We start from the raw sequence: 5,480 nt of genomic DNA, 5'->3' as shown, positions 1-5,480 counted from the left end.
GACGAGGCATGAACAGACTTGACTAGGCATGAACAGACTTGACTAGGCATGAACAGACTTGACGAGGCATAAACAAACTAGACTCACCGACAGCGGGTTAAAACTTCAATACACGACAAGAGACAATGGCAACATGATGGCTACTTATAGCAAACAAGAGGGTCACATGACAAGAACAAACCAATGGGAACAAGGCACATGACTAAAGCAACCAATGAGAACATAACACAGACAAGGGAATCACGTGACTAGACAATAACCAATGAGAGCATGACACATACACAAGGCAGAGATACATGAGGGCAAGGGAAGCATGACACTGAGGGTGAAACAATTACAAAATAAAAGACATGGAAAACATGAACATGAAACAAAACCCAAACCCCACATTACGAGCTACTACTAAATATATTGTAGAAACTTAATTTCCTGTAAAGCTGCTCTGCAACGATTTGTATCGTGAAAAGCACTATACAAATAAACTTTGATTTGAACTTGAGTATCACTAAAAAAAAAACATGCTTCTCTAATCTTTTTGTATTTTATCTATTTGTTTTCTTTTTATTTATTATTCAACTAACAAAAGCAAAAAAAAAAGGCCTCTAACACTAGCTTGCTCTATTCTTTTTCTATTCTATCTGTTTTCTTTTTATTTATTATTTAAAATTTTAAAAACTTGCTACGTGTACTGCATTAAGCTAACTGAGACTTGTTATAGCACTTGCATATCATTACTCTTTTGTTGATTTTGATTGCTTCCATTGTCCTCATTTGTAAGTCGCTTTGGATAAAAGCGTCTGCTAAATGTAATGTTAATAACAAATAAAACTGAGATTTTGCTAATCTAGTCTCAGGCGGTGATATACTTTGAAAACCTTGACTGCATTCTTTAAAGATCTTAGAATTAAGATAATGTCAAGAATGTTCTATTGGCCTTTCAGTGTTTGATATGCATGGAAGCGCATTCTCTCTCCTTCCCTGTTGTCCTTCTTATTTTCCTTTTTGTAGGGTCTGAACAATTTGATTTGAGTTGCTTTGGTGTAAATCTTTGGCCCAAACATACCATTGACTCTCCTGAATTCGCAACACAAACATGAGATTGATGGTTATTATTTTGCTTTTTAATAAAATCATATACTAAAATTAGAAATAATTGTTTATAAATATTGCAATCGATCCAAGAGCAAAAAACCTGTGAAAACATTGGAAATTTGAAATAAATAAAGTCTCAGAAACATCAAACTTACACTTTATATATTGGGTCCTGTATGTTTTTCTTTTCTTTTCAAAGACAATACTCAATATGCAGACAACTGGGCATAAATGTGTAAAATGACGTTTAGATTAATAAAATGGTTAACAAATAATATGACATCCAGTCGTATTTACATCTGTAAGGCCTATTTAGTTTTGCAATACAGTTGTAGCGCCAACTCGTTGTTGTGTACGTTATGGCAAAACTCAAATCTGATAGGTGACACACACATACCGTACTCGAAGGTAGATCTTAAGCGCTGAATGAAGAGAAGCGTTTGTCCTGCACAGCACAGGTGATCCTCTGAATTATGAAGCACTGAAGCAATATACGATAACATTTATTTAGCAACACCATTTTTTTGTGGTAGGAAATTAAAATACGTGTTTTAATTCTTGTTTCGCTCTGCGTTTCCAGGTACAAACGAAAAACACAAGCCAAAGAAAACGACGCAAATTTGGCACCCAAGCTATGCGAAAACTACACATAAGTAAGGTAAGTAAATTTCAGTTATTTTACACGTTAGTGTTTATTTTATATAATTATTTTGGATTGAATTCGTGTCGAAATCTGCTGGTTTGACTCGAAAGGAACGAAGATTCAGAGTTACCATTACCGATGCTAACACATTAACAACTCTCAGATTAAATACGGGTAGATTAAATAATCTAAAGAAACATCAGGATGATAAATGCTATCACTGCGAATACTTACAACATTTTTTTGCTGGGAAAAAGCCGTCTCTGTCCCTATTACTTCTTTAAATCCGAGTTGAATGTGAAAGTTGTGCTGTGAGCCGCTCTAATGCGAGACTGCCAGTGCAATGCTGCCATCTAGCGGCGGACTTGCGCGCTGCAGGCTTTTTCAGTTGATAGTGTAAAATATGAAATATTACTGTAAATTCATAATTAATAATTAATGATTAATAAAAACGAGGAACGCTCCACGAATTTGCGTGTCATCCTTGCGCCAGGGGCCATGCTAATCTTCTCTGTATCGTTCCAATTTTAGTATATGTGCTGCCGAAGCAAGCACGAACAGAGAGCTCGGACGAGGGCTAGATATACCACTGACTCCCAGCTATGTTTCACATAGGTGGTAAGTGGATAAATTACTTATTCTGCTCACTTGTATCAAATGTGACTGTAAAACATGCTGACCTAAACCTGTAAACCTTTAAAACCAGGACATTTTAAAACCAGTAGTTTTGTGTAGGTTTAACCTACCATTCTCTGAACTGTATACTGTATACCATTCTCTTCTAGCTGTGATTGGACCGCTCGGTATGACGCAGAGGCGCTCTTGGTTACATGTCACACACCCTCCCCCACAGACAGCGCACAACCTCCCGCCGGGACAAAGAGCGGCCGCCTTCCTCACAGAAGAGCATAAAGGGCTGAACGACCAGGAAACTCTCCTTTCAGAACAACAGAGGCCGTGAGAACACTGTGAACCTCAAAGCTCAACTCAGAACAGCCACTAGAAGGTGGAGAAATTACAGGTTATGTAGAATATGACAAATATGACCAATAATAAACAACAGGACCCACCAATACCTGTCTAAACTTATTTGAAAAGGTAAGGGGCCCAGAGCAATATAACGTTAGAGTGACCTAAGAGTGAATAAATCCCCTCACTATGAAGCATTTAAGAGAGATATTCTCTCCAATTATTAGAAATGTTCTTCATGCACTGAAAAAAAACATCTATTTAAAATAAATGCTACTCCTGAACGTTCTATTCATCAAAGAATGGAGTAATGACTGCTGAAAATTCAGCTTTGCCATCACAGGAAAAAAATTAAAAGAATTTAAAAATAAAATTAATAAAAGTAATTTTTTAAAAATGTATTAAAAAAGAAAACAGTTATTTTAAAATGTAATAATAATCAAATGTAATAATATATCACAATAGTCCTGTTTTTAATGTATTTTTGCCTTAGTTTAAGTATTAAATGGCACTCAAAAGACACTCACTTGTCGCCATCTATTGGCATAATTATGTTCTTCCAGCTTTGCCATCACAGGAATAAATTACGCTTACGCTTTCATAGTCTGCTCATTCATTATACTTTTGCATTTTTTTAAGCTTGAAGCTGGTCAGTGTTCACTGCCATTATATGGACGAACATGAGCAGCACATCTAAAAAAATCTCCCTTTGTGGTCTGAAATAGAAAAAAGGACATAAGGCATTAGAACGACACTAAAATTTGTAATACAACATTTGTACACTAGGGGGAGCTTAATGTCTGTAAATGTATTACATGTTAAACACGTTACAGTTTTTCAGTTTTAATTGCCTTTTGATTAAGGGCCATTTTAGACACAACTCTACAATGAAAAATACTGTAAGTTCACAGTCTTTTTTGAAACAGTACTAAACCGTTGTCTACAAATATGTTTTCTTACTGTGAACGGGCATGTCATGGGGGAGGGGAACGGGTTCAGAACGGCTTTCATTGTTATAGGTTTGTAAATTTACAGCCATTTGGTTACAGTCAGACATTTTCCACGGATACAGTTTCTTACTGTAAATGAGAACATGAGGGGATGGAATGGTCAGGTCTATTTTGTCTAACCCTCTCTGTCATCACTTTCAAGAAATTAGAAAGTCATAGCTACTTTTTAAATTGAGAGAAAATTGTAAAACCACAATACCCCTTAGATTAAATGTTTTGTTTTATTATGGAAAACTGGGGTGTAACATGGTGATGATTCTAGGGGCCCCCAGCTTTTTGGCCCCGGACCACAAGGTCCGGGAGGGAGGCCGAAGAGACTGTAAAAGAATCGGTAAAAGAAGTCTTGTAGAACTATAACACATCTTAAAGGTCTTTTGAGCAACATTAAATTTAGTAATTTTAAATCAAGAAACAGCAAGATGTTAAATAACATCATTTTACAAGATTGTTCTGACGTGATGGATCCTGCTCCTTCTATGAATAAGCGCAAATTTTTCACAAAAATTGTTTTGTGGCATAGTATAACACAATAATAATGTATTGATGTTTATATTAGAGATGGACCATACAATTTACACAAAATTGTATACCATTCCCAGGTTTGAATCCAATGGCTGACCCAAAATGAAGAGAATTGTGGGCCCCACCCAGGTCCATATGGAATTGGATTTTGAGCTGATTGCCTTAAAGGGATAGTTCACCCAAAAATGAAAATTGCCCCATGATTTATTCACCCTCAAGCCATCCTAGGTGTATATGACTTTCTTTTTTCAGATGAATACAATCAGAGTTCTATCAAAAAATGTCCTGCTTTGTAATGGCAGTGAATGGTGGTCAAGATTTTGAATCAAAATAAACTAGCTTATTCTCACCGGAGTGGACCACGCTTTCTCTTATTTCTTTCTTTTGTGACCATATCTCTGTAAATCTGTGCCCACTCTTTTGATAAAATTAAAATAATTTATGTTTAGTTGTTATTTACAACAGCATTAAAGGCTGTATAAAGACATTAGTACGAGTCACATCATCAAATCGCAGCAAAAAAATATATTTTATACATGTCAATTTAGATTTGTTTGTAACATGCATGATATAATATTAAAATATGAATAACTATTATTAAATACATTGAATTATTGTACACTTACACATTTTTTAATTATTACAATTTTAAGTTTTTTAATAGCTAGTAACCTAGTAATTCTACACATTCTCAACAATTATGCTTTAAGCAGTGTATTAGTAGTAAGTTAGTATGCTACACTCTTAAGAAAAGTCTGTAAAAATAAGGGACAATCTGCTATGCTAATATGAAAGAATGTATACCTTTTTGTCTGAAAGTCACTTATCAAAAGTTGCTAAAAGTTGCCAAATACATTTTTAAAATTGCTAAATTTGTTGCTAGGTGCTTTTGGAAGAAAAAGTTGCTAGGGTAGTCTGAAAAGTTGCTAAATTTAGCAACAAAATTGCTAAATTGGCAACACTGGGCAGAAGTCGTTGAGGGTGGAGTCAAGACAATTTGGCGCATCTTTTTGCACTTTTAGTGTAAAATAAAATCACATCATGTTGCACCCTGCAACTACACAGACAGGGTGTACTCATCAACACTGTAGATTGTTAATTCAACATTTTGGGAATTATTAACATTTAACACTGCATGTTTTACACTGGTGATTTTACTGTGTGCACTTGTGATCGATATGATACCTCTTCATTCACTGCTACAAATTGATGGCGGTCAGATAAGTACGATTTGAACCATGCTA

The 5,480-nt window shown here is 35.3% G+C and overlaps 1 long non-coding RNA gene across 1 annotated transcript; it reads left to right on the top strand.

Annotated features, from left to right (window-relative positions):
* Window positions 1-1,450: 1,450 nt before the first annotated feature.
* Window positions 1,451-2,909, top strand: LOC107703489 (uncharacterized). Its single transcript, XR_001635839.1, has 4 exons — window positions 1,451-1,550; window positions 1,673-1,750; window positions 2,267-2,353; window positions 2,521-2,909. It is a non-coding gene; the product is annotated as an uncharacterized LOC107703489 (long non-coding RNA).
* Window positions 2,910-5,480: the final 2,571 nt, after the last annotated feature.

The sequence above is a fragment of the Sinocyclocheilus anshuiensis genome, unplaced genomic scaffold (assembly GCF_001515605.1).
Source record: "Sinocyclocheilus anshuiensis isolate Anshui unplaced genomic scaffold, SAMN03320099.WGS_v1.1 scaffold330, whole genome shotgun sequence".
NCBI classification, from domain to species: domain Eukaryota; kingdom Metazoa; phylum Chordata; class Actinopteri; order Cypriniformes; family Cyprinidae; genus Sinocyclocheilus; species Sinocyclocheilus anshuiensis.
Note: the sequence above shows the minus strand (reverse complement) of the source record. Positions and strands in the feature narration are given on the sequence as shown.